This window comes from Oncorhynchus keta, unplaced genomic scaffold, assembly GCF_023373465.1.
Source record: "Oncorhynchus keta strain PuntledgeMale-10-30-2019 unplaced genomic scaffold, Oket_V2 Un_contig_2497_pilon_pilon, whole genome shotgun sequence".
In the NCBI taxonomy this organism is placed as follows: domain Eukaryota; kingdom Metazoa; phylum Chordata; class Actinopteri; order Salmoniformes; family Salmonidae; genus Oncorhynchus; species Oncorhynchus keta.
Genome location: NW_026284204.1, coordinates 1 through 12540, shown reverse-complemented (window position 1 = coordinate 12540; position 12540 = coordinate 1). Strand labels below are relative to the sequence as shown.

The window sequence follows — 12540 nt, the reverse complement described above, 5'->3', positions numbered from 1 at the left end:
ACTGGTACAGAGAAACAGGAAACAGGGATAAATACACTGGGGAAAACAAGACGAACTGGCCCAGAGAGACAGGAAACACAGGGATAAATACACTGGTACAGAGAGACAGGAAACACAGTGATAAATACACTGGTAAAGAGAGACAGGAAACACAGAGATAAATACACTGGTACAGAGAGACAGGAAACACAGAGATAAATGCACTGGTACAGAGAGACAGGAAACACAGGGATAAATACACTGGTACAGAGAGACAGGAAACACAGGGATAAATACACTGGTACAGAGAAACAGGAAACAGGGATAAATACACTGGGGAAAACAAGACGAACTGGCCCAGAGAGACAGGAAACACAGGGATAAATACACTGGTACAGAGAGACAGGAAACACAGTGATAAATACACTGGTAAAGAGAGACAGGAAACACAGAGATAAATACACTGGTACAGAGAGACAGGAAACACAGAGATAAATGCACTGGTACAGAGAGACAGGAAACACAGGGATAAATACACTGGTACAGAGAGACAGGAAACACAGGGATAAATACACTGGTGAAAACAAGACGAACTGGCCCAGAGAGACAGGAAACACAGGGATAAATACACTGGTACAGAGAGACAGGGAACACAGGGATAAATACACTGGTACAGAGAGACAGGGAACACAGGGATAAATACACTGACACAAGAGACAGGAAACACAGGGATAAATACACTGGTATAGAGAGACAGGAAACACAGGGATAAATACACTGGTACAGAGAGACAGGAAACACAAGGATAAATACACTGGTATAGAGAGACAGGAAACACAGGGATAAATACACTGATACAGAGAGACAGGGAACACAGGGATAAATACACTGGTACAGAGAGACAGGGAACACAGGGATAAATACACTGGTACAGAGAGACAGGAAACACAGGGATAAATACACTGATACAGAGAGACAGGAAACACAGGGATAAATACACTTGGGAAAACAAGAAGAGCTGGCACAGAGAGACAGGGAACACAGGGATAAATACACTGGTACAGAGAGACAGGAAACACAGGGATAAATACACTGGTACAGAGAGACAGGAAACACAGGGATAAATACACTGGCACAGAGAGACAGGAAACACAGGATAAATACACTGGCACAGAGAGACAGGAAACACAGGGATAAATACACTGGTACAGAGAGACAGGAAACACAGGGATAAATACACTGGGACAGAGAAACAGGAAACAGGGATAAATACACTGGCACAGAGAGACAGGAAACACAGGATAAATACACTGGCACAGAGAGACAGGAAACACAGGGATAAATACACTGGTACAGAGAGACAGGAAACACAGGGATAAATACACTGGGACAGAGAAACAGGAAACAGGGATAAATACACTGGCACAGAGAGACAGGAAACACAGGGATAAATACACTGGGGAAAACAAGCGACACCTGGAGGGGGTGGAGACAATAACGAGGACAGGTGAAACAGATCAGGGTGTGAAAATAACTAATGATCTACAACAATCCTTTAAATGGACCACAACAAAATACGAAATACTTACGATGCTTAATAAGTGACAACAAATATATAAAGATAACTATATTCCATTACTCAACAATATGAAAGAAGATCTAATTAAATGGAACAATCGTTCCCATAAATCTCACAGGTAGAATAAACCTCTTCAGAATGGCTGCCAAAGGTTGTTTTTTTCCTACCGTAGTCATTATTTGAAGTAAACTCGGTCATAACAGACTTTATGTGGGCAAATAAAATGATTAGATTTAAAAAGGAAAGTTTTACGTCTTCCTAATTCTGAAGTTGGTTTTAACCTTCCGGACTTGGAATTGTATCAACTTGCCACCCAGGACTTTTACTTGCCAGATGTAGTTAAATACAGTAAAGAGGAACAATGGGTACATAGTGAAGATGTGCCTGCTCATCCCCAGAATCAGTAAAGAGGAACAATGGGTACATAGTGAAGATGTGCCTGCTCATCCCCAGAATCAGTAAAGAGGAACAATGGGTACATAGTGAAGATGTGCCTGCTCATCCCCAGAATCAGTAAAGAGGAACAATGGGTACATAGTGAAGATGTGCCGTCTCATCCCCAGAATCAGTAAAGAGGAACAATGGGTACATAGTGAAGATGTGCCTGCTCATTCCCAGAATCAGTAAAGAGAAACAATGGGTACATAGTGAAGATGTGCCTGCTCATCCCCAGAATCAGTAAAGAGGAACAATGGGTACATAGTGAAGATGTGCCGTCTCATCCCCAGAATCAGTAAAGAGGAACAATGGGTACATAGTGAAGATGTGCCTGCTCATTCCCAGAATCAGTAAAGAGAAACAATGGGTACATAGTGAAGATGTGCCTGCTCATCCCCAGAATCAGTAAAGAGAAACAATAGGTACATAGTGAAGATGTGCCTGCTCATCCCCAGAATCAGTAAAGAGGAACAATGGGTACATAGTGAAGATGTGCCTGCTCATCCCCAGAATCAGTAAAGAGGAACAATGGGTACATAGTGAAGATGTGCCTGCTCATTCCCAGAATCAGTAAAGAGAAACAATGGGTACATAGTGAAGATGTGCCTGCTCATCCCCAGAATCAGTAAAGAGAAACAATGGGTACATAGTGAAGATGTGCCTGCTCATCCCCCGAATCAGTAAAGAGGAACAATGGGTACATAGTGAAGATGTGCCGTCTCATCCCCAGAATCAGTAAAGAGGAACAATGGGTACATAGTGAAGATGTGCCTGCTCATCCCCAGAATCAGTAAAGAGGAACAATGGGTACATAGTGAAGATGTGCCTGCTCATCCCCAGAATCAGTAAAGAGGAACAATGGGTACATAGTGAAGATGTGCCGTCTCATCCCCAGAATCAGTAAAGAGGAACAATGGGTACATAGTGAAGATGTGCCTGCTCATCCCCAGAATCAGTAAAGAGGAACAATGGGTACATAGTGAAGATGTGCCTGCTCATCCCCAGAATCAGTAAAGAGGAACAATGGGTACATAGTGAAGATGTGCCTGCTCATCCCCAGAATCAGTAAAGAGGAACAATGGGTACATAGTGAAGATGTGCCTGCTCATCCCCAGAATCAGTAAAGAGGAACAATGGGTACATAGTGAAGATGTGCCTGCTCATCCCCAGAATCAGTAAAGAGGAACAATGGGTACATAGTGAAGATGTGCCTGCTCATTCCCAGAATCAGTAAAGAGGAACAATAGGTACATAGTGAAGATGTGCCTGCTCATCCCCAGAATCAGTAAAGAGGAACAATGGGTACATAGTGAAGATGTGCCTGCTCATCCCCAGAATCAGTAAAGAGGAACAATGGGTACATAGTGAAGATGTGCCTGCTCATCCCCAGAATCAGTAAAGAGGAACAATGGGTACATAGTGAAGATGTGCCTGCTCATCCCCAGAATCAGTAAAGAGGAACAATGGGTACATAGTGAAGATGTGCCTGCTCATCCCCAGAATCAGTAAAGAGAAACAATGGGTACATAGTGAAGATGTGCCGTCTCATCCCCAGAATCAGTAAAGAGAAACAATGGGTACATAGTGAAGATGTGCCGTCTCATCCCCAGAATCAGTAAAGAGGAACAATGGGTACATAGTGAAGATGTGCCTGCTCATCCCCAGAATCAGTAAAGAGGAACAATGGGTACATAGTGAAGATGTGCCTGCTCATCCCCAGAATCAGTAAAGAGAAACAATAGGTACATAGTGAAGATGTGCCTGCTCATCCCCAGAATCAGTAAAGAGGAACAATGGGTACATAGTGAAGATGTGCCTGCTCATCCCCAGAATCAGTAAAGAGGAACAATGGGTACATAGTGAAGATGTGCCTGCTCATCCCCAGAATCAGTAAAGAGGAACAATGGGTACATAGTAAAGATGTGCCTGCTCATCCCCAGAATCAGTAAAGAGCAACAATGGGTACATAGTGAAGATGTGCCTGCTCATCCCCAGAATCAGTAAAGAGGAACAATGGGTACATAGTGAAGATGTGCCTGCTCATCCCCAGAATCTATTAACGTGTCTATTTTCAAAGGATAAAGCTAAGAGCATTAACAACTTTGTAGTTAGGAACACTATAACAATATGGAACACGATAACAATATGGAACACTATAACAACATGGAACACGATAACAATATGGAACACTATAACAACATGGAACACTATAACAATATGGAACACTATAACAATATGGAACACTATAACAATATGGAACACGATAACAATATGGAACACTATAACAACATGGAACTCTATAACAACATGGAACACTATAACAATATGGAACACGATAACAATATAGAACACTATAACAATATGGAACACTATAACAATATGGAACACTATAACAATATGGAACACTATAACAATATGGAACACTATAACAATATGGAACACTATAACAATATGGAACACTATAACAATATGGAACACTATAACAATATGGAACACTATAACAATATGGAACACTATAACAATATGGAACACGATAACAATATGGAACACTATAACAACATGGAACACTATAACAATATGGAACACTATAACAATATGGAACACTATAACAATATGGAACACTATAACAATATGGAACACTATAACAATATGGAATACCATAACAATATGGAACACGATAACAATATGGAACACTATAACAATATGGAACACTATAACAATATTGAACTCTATAACAATATGGAACACGATAACACTATGGAACACTATAACAATATGGAACACGATAACACTATGGAACACGATAACAATATGGAACACCGTAACAATATGGAACACCGTAACAATATGGAACACGATAACAATATGGAACACTATAATAATATGGAACACTTTAACAATATAGAACACTATAACAATATGGAACACTATAACAATATGGAACACTATAACAATATGGAACACTATAACAATATTGAACTCTATAACAATATGGAACACGATAACACTATGGAACACTGTAACAATATGGAACACGATAACACTATGGAACACGATAACAATATGGAACTCTATAACAATATGGAACACTATAACAACATGGAACACCGTAACAATATGGAACACCGTAACAATATGGAACACCGTAACAATATGGAACACCGTAACAATATGGAACACGATAACAATATGGAACACTATAATAATATGGAACACTTTAACAATATAGAACACTATAACAATATGGAACACGATAACAATATGGAACACTATAACAATATGGAACACTATAACAATATGGAACACGATAACAATATGGAACACCATAACAATATGGAACACTATAACAATATGGAACACTATAACAACATGGAACACTATAACAATATGGAACACGATAACAATATGGAACACGATAACAATATGGAACACGATAACAATATGGAACACTATAACAATATGGAACACTATAACAATATGGAACACGATAACAATATGGAACACTATAACAATATGGAACACTATAACAATATGGAACACTATAACAATATGGAACACGATAACAACATGGAACACTATAACAACATGGAACACTATAACAATATGGAACACGATAACAATATGGAACACTATAACAATATGGAACACGATAACAATATGGAACACTATAACAATATGGAACACTATAACCATATGGAACACAATAACAACATGGAACACTATAACAATATGGAACACTATAACAATATGGAACACGATAACAATATGGAACACTATAACAACATGGAACTCTATAACAACATGGAACACTATAACAATATGGAACACGATAACAATATGGAACACTATAACAACATGGAACACGATAACAATATGGAACACTATAACAACATGGAACACGATAACAATATGGAACACTATAACAATATGGAACACTATAACAATATGGAACACGATAACAATATGGAACACTATAACAACATGGAACACTATAACAATATGGAACACTATAACAATATGGAACACGATAACAATATGGAACACTATAACAACATGGAACACTATAACAATATGGAACACTATAACAATATGGAACACTATAACAACATGGAACTCTATAACAACATGGAACACTATAACAATATGGAACACTATAACAATATGGAACACTATAACAACATGGAACTCTATAACAACATGGAACACTATAACAATATGGAACACTATAACAATATGGAACACTATAACAATATGGAACACTATAACAATATGGAACACTATAACAATATGGAACACTATAACAACATGGAACACTATAACAATATGGAACACTATAACAATATGGAACACTATAACAATATGGAACACGATAACAATATGGAACACTATAACAACATGAACACTATAACAATATGGAACACTATAACAATATGGAACACTATAACAACATGGAACTCTATAACAACATGGAACACTATAACAATATGGAACACTATAACAATATGGAACACTATAACAATATGGAACACTATAACAACATGGAACTCTATAACAACATGGAACACTATAACAACATGGAACACTATAACAATATGGAACACTATAACAAAATGGAACTCTATAACAACATGGAACACGATAACAATATGGAACACAATAACAATATGGAACCCTATAACAATATGGAACACGATAACAACATGGAACACGATAACAACATGGAACACGATAACAAAATGGAACTCTATAACAACATGGAACACTATAACAATATGGAACACTATAACAATATGGAACACTATAACAACATGGAACTCTATAACAACATGGAACACTATAACAATATGGAACACTATAACAATATGGAACACGATAACAATATGGAACACTATAACAACATGGAACACTATAACAATATGGAACACTATAACAATATGGAACACGATAACAATATGGAACACTATAACAACATGGAACACTATAACAATATGGAACACTATAACAAAATGGAACTCTATAACAACATGGAACACGATAACAATATGGAACACAATAACAATATGGAACCCTATAACAATATGGAACACTATAACAACATGGAACACGATAACAAAATGGAAGAAAATGAAATGTATTCTACAAGAACCAGTATTACTCCCTAAAAACACAACTCTATGGAACAATCTTTGGATGGCTTTTCTGAATTCACCGACTGACCAATGTAGATTTAAACAAGAAATACATGCAACTTATAAGCAACTTAAAATCAATACATTTTAATTTCAAATATTTTTGGACATCAGAGCAATCTTGAGGGAATTCTGTTTGATTTAACCAGGTCAACCCTTAGGCGGCTACCCTGCTAGGTTAAGGGTTAGACTGAGGTAGGAGATAACCCTACCCTGCTAGGTTAAGGGTTAGACTGAGGTAGGAGATAACCCTACCCTGCTAGGTTAAGGGTTAGACTGAGGTAGGAGATAACCCTACCCTGCTAGGTTAAGGGTTAGACTGAGGTAGGAGATAACCCTACCCTGCTAGGTTAAGGGTTAGACTGAGGTAGGAGATAACCCTGCTAGGTTAAGGGTTAGACTGAGGTAGGAGATAACCCTACCCTGCTAGGTTAAGGGTTAGACTGAGGTAGGAGATAACCCTACCCTGCTAGGTTAAGGGTTAGACTGAGGTAGGAGATAACCCTGCTAGGTTAAGGGTTAGACTGAGGTAGGAGATAACCCTGCTAGGTTAAGGGTTAGACTGAGGTAGGAGATAACCCTGCTATGTTAAGGGTTCGACTGAGGTAGGAGATAACCCTGCTAGGTTAAGGGTTAGACTGAGGTAAGAGATAACCCTGCTAGGTTAAGGGTTAGACTGAGGTAGGAGATAACCCTGCTAGGTTAAGGGTTAGACTGAGGTAAGAGATAACCCTGCTAGGTTAAGGGTTAGACTGAGGTAGGAGATAACCCTGCTAGGTTAAGGGTTAGACTGAGGTAGGAGATAACCCTGCTAGGTTAAGGGTTAGACTGAGGTAAGAGATAACCCTGCTAGGTTAAGGGTTGTCGCGATACGAAACCTTCAGCCCCGCCCCTTGGCCGGCAGCGGGGATGCTAGAGGTGGTTAGCGTCCCGTTCCCTGGATTGGACAGGGCACTATAGGTACTTCAGGTTATCTCGGTATAACCAGGACCGCTCGCGTAGCCCTGCCTCTCTTTCTATATCGAAATGTTGTCCGCGTAGAGAGGTCTTTTGCCTTGTCACTCTCAACGGTCTAGCTCTAGCTGGGATGTGCGAACCCCACCTTTATCCTCTAGACTCTTGGTTTCACCACTAATTGGTCCTTGAGTTATTATTAAGCACTAGTCCTACCAGTCTCTATATGATTTCCCTGTGGTTGAGTGTTTCCCCTCTGTGATGTATCTAGTTTAAAGTGTGAAGACCTTTAGTCAACTTAGTCTCACTACTCTGCCCGTCGGCTATGTATCGCTTGGAAAATAAAACTTAGATAGATCGATAAGACAATTAAATGAATCACTACTGGACACACCTTCCTCTTTGTCTTTTAACAGTAACTCATTCCGTCATAGAGCCCCGATTCTCCGTTTCCAGTGTCCCGGTAGCGGGGAGTGTCAGAGTTGTTATCTCCCGTGCCGTTAACTGTCTTTGAGAGAACCGTTTACTCGAGACAAAATAAGACTACCATTTATTTTTGAAAACACTCTGTTTTTTGTCTTTTACAATCAAACACACTTCAAAATACACAATTGTTACTCGGTCACACACAGCGTTAATCAAAAACATGCACTTGCCTTAATGCTCTATAAAATGCCTGGCACAATGATAACACTTATCTCTATATTAAATGCTTATAATAGTTATTTCATTACCTTTGAGAGATGACGAGGAGACCCACGAGAGCAGGAGCAGAGTTTCAATCGGTCAGAGTTCTGAGAATTTAGTTTATGTATCGATCTCTCCCATGAGGAATCATTGGTTCAACTAAATTTCGAGATTCAAGTTAGCCTGAGTACTCTAACCTGCCCTAAGGCTGGATAGTATTGTCAAATAACCTGCAACCGTGATTCCAGGGCAAGGCACTGTGTCGCAACAGTACACGTGTCACTGGGTCAGTCGGAGACAGAGTCGATTCGAGCAACTTTCCAACCGTTTTCAGCAGGTGGTAATTCTGCCGTTGATCTACCGCAGTGTCTGGGGCAAGCAACCCGGCCGGTGCTACAGTGTTCCTGGTCAATTAAGACGTGGCCCAACGGTACACTCGGTCCAACGGTATGCTGCACACAGGGTCAACTGGTCGATAGGTAAACGGACTCTTACCCTGGTATCCAGCAAGTTAGAATCTTTAAGTAATTTGAGTCAGGTGGCAATTACCCGAAGTCAAATGGTTGCCTAAATGAATTCAGAATTCAAGAAGTCAGCGCCAAAGTAATGGCAAATGTCTCTTTATATACCTTTTGATTCTCTGCACCCGATCTGCTGCTCCTCCCATTCCCTCAGAGCAGAGAGGGTGATGACATATCTTACAACAGGAAATACTTTTCTTACAGTGCATATATGGGCCTCTGGTTATGACAGAGCCCATTGCTCTTGCAACAATGAGGAAACACTTTTCTTACAGTGCATATATGGGCCTCTGGTTATGACAGAGCCCATTACTCTAGCAACAATGAGGAAACACTTTTCCCATTCAGAGGTGTCACTTGAGGCAGAGGGTGATTCTTCCTGACACCAGTCAGGTTCAGTAGTTGGTTGGCTTGAGTCGTCTTCTGGTGGCTTTGCCCAATCCGGTATTTCAGTAGGCGAGGTCATCTCTGTCTCTACCCTTGGTGGGTAAGACAGGGGAAGAGGACCAGGAGGTAGATCCATTTGGCGTTTTACTACAGGGTTAGACTGAGGTAAGAGATAACCCTGCTAGGTTAAGGGTTAGACTGAGGTAGGAGATAACCCTGCTAGGTTAAGGGTTAGACTGAGGTAGGAGATAACCCTGCTAGGTTGAGGGTTAGACTGAGGTAGGAGATAACCCTGCTAGGTTAAGGGTTAGACTGAGGTAGGAGATAACCCTGCTAGGTTAAGGGTTAGACTGAGGTAAGAGATAACCCTGCTAGGTTAAGGGTTAGACTGAGGTAAGAGATAACCCTGCTAGGTTAAGGGTTAGACTGAGGTAGGAAATAACCCTGCTAGGTTAAGGGTTAGACTGAGGTAGGAGATAACCCTGCTAGGTTAAGGGTTAGACTGAGGTAGGAGATAACCCTGCTAGGTTAAGGGTTAGACTGAGGTAGGAAATAACCCTGCTAGGTTGAGGGTTAGACTGAGGTAGGAGATAACCCTGCTAGGTTGAGGGTTAGACTGAGGTAGGAGATAACCCTGCTAGGTTAAGGGTTAGACTGAGGTAGGAGATAACCCTACCCTGCTAGGTTAAGGGTTAGACTGAGGTAGGAGATAACCCTGCTAGGTTAAGGGTTAGACTGAGGTAGGAGATAACCCTGCTAGGTTAAGGGTTAGACTGAGGTAGGAGATAACCCTGCTAGGTTAAGGGTTAGACTGAGGTAGGAGATAACCCTGCTAGGTTAAGGGTTAGTGGTATGAGATGAAGATAGCCTACAGGGGGATTTTCTGGAAGAATCTTATTGGAGTATGTATTGTCTGTAGTAGAGTTATCAGATCAGGCAGAGTAAAAGAAGGAGATTGAATGAATCAAGGAATGGCCAGCAGCTACGATTATTTGTGATATTCTACATGCAAACGCCTTATACTAAATCACCTGTAAGTGTATTGCCTTATCTCGCCTCCCAGAACCAAATCAGCTACTCGATTTAGATTTACTCGATTTAACATTATAATGTTAACACTGTCACGAGAGAGAGACTTGTGAATTGTTGGTACCTGCATTACAGTAGACAAGGTTTTATTCAATGAAGGAAGTGTTGTTTTTCCCAGAACATTTCCTGTCTTTTGCATTGCCTTCAAGTTGTTACCATGGTGACCAGGCCTCCCCTTCCTCCGAGCACCTGAGACATGACAAGACCAAGGGCATAATAACAAGAATGGAGTCTTCTCAAGAAACCTTGCTTCCTCTCGGAGCTCACAATTTCAAGTGGTTGTGGCTGTGTTGATGGCATGTGAATTGATTTCGTCCATGGATGTTTCGTCCACGCCAAACTTACCCTAGTAAAACTGACTATCCTACCGATCCTCGACTTTGGCGATGTCATCTACAAAATTGCTTCCAACACTCTACTCAGCAAACTGGATGCAGTTTATCACAGTGCCATCCGTTTTGTCACTAAAGCACCTTATACCACCCACCACTGCGACTTGTATGCTCTAGTCGGCTGGCCCTCGCTACATATTCGTCGCCAGACCCACTGGCTCAGGTCATCTACAAGTCCATGCTAGGTAAAGCTCCGCCTTATCTCAGTTCACTGGTCACGATGGCAACACCCATCCGTAGCACGCGCTCCAGCAGGTGTATCTCACTAAAGCCTACACTCATTTGGCCGCCTTCGTTCCAGTTTCTGCTGCCTGTGACTGGAACGAAGTGCAAAGATCGCTGAAGTTGGAGACTTTTATCTCCCTCACCAACTTCAAACATCTGCTATCTGAGCAGCTAACCGATCGCTGCAGCTGTACATAGTCTATCGGTAAATAGCCCACCCATTTTTACCTACCTCATCCCCATACTGTTTTTATTTATTTACTTTTCTGCTCTTTGCACACCAATATCTCTACCTGTACATGACCATCTGATCATTTATCACTCCAGTGTTAATCTGCAAAATTGTAATTATTCGCCTACCTCCTCATGCGTTTTGCACACAATGTATATAGACTCCCATTTTTTCTACTGTGTTATTGACTTATTAATTGTTTACTCCATGTGTAACTCTGTGTTGTCGGTTCACACTGCTATGCTTTATCTTGGCCAGGTCGCAGTTGCAAATGAGAACTTGTTCTCAACTTGCCTACCTGGTTAAATAAAGGTGTTCTCAACTAGTCTACCTGGTTAAATAAAGGTGTTCTCAACTAGCCTACCTGGTTAAATAAAGGTGTTCTCAACTCGCCTGCCTGGTTAAATAAAGGTGTTCTCAACTAGTCTACCTGGTTAAATAAAGGTGTTCTCAACTAGCCTACCTGGTTAAATAAAGGTGTTCTCAACTAGCCTACCTGGTTAAATAAAGGTGTTCTCAACTAGCCTACCTGGTTAAATAAAGGTGTTCTCAACTAGCCTACCTGGTTAAATAAGGTGTTCTCAACTAGCCTACCTGGTTAAATAAAGGTGTTCTCAACTAGCCTACCTGGTTAAATAAAGGTGTTCTCAACTAGCCTGCCTGGTTAAATAAAGGTGTTCTCAACTAGCCTACCTGGTTAAATAAAGGTGTTCTCAACTAGCCTACCTGGTTAAATAAAGGTGTTCTCAACTAGCCTACCTGGTTAAATAAAGGTGTTCTCAACTAGCCTACCTGGTTAAATAAAGGTGTTCTCAACTAGTCTACCTGGTTAAATAAAGGATAAATACGTAACTGAACGAAGTACATC

General features: G+C 40.6%; 1 long non-coding RNA gene across 1 annotated transcript; it reads left to right on the top strand.

The window, feature by feature from the left end:
- The first annotated feature begins 1866 nt into the window (after positions 1-1866).
- Positions 1867-3898, top strand: LOC127922208 (uncharacterized). The gene is made up of 4 exons (XR_008110655.1): positions 1867-2088; positions 2419-2528; positions 3244-3463; positions 3739-3898. It is a non-coding gene; the product is annotated as an uncharacterized LOC127922208 (long non-coding RNA).
- The last annotated feature ends 8642 nt before the right edge of the window (positions 3899-12540 follow it).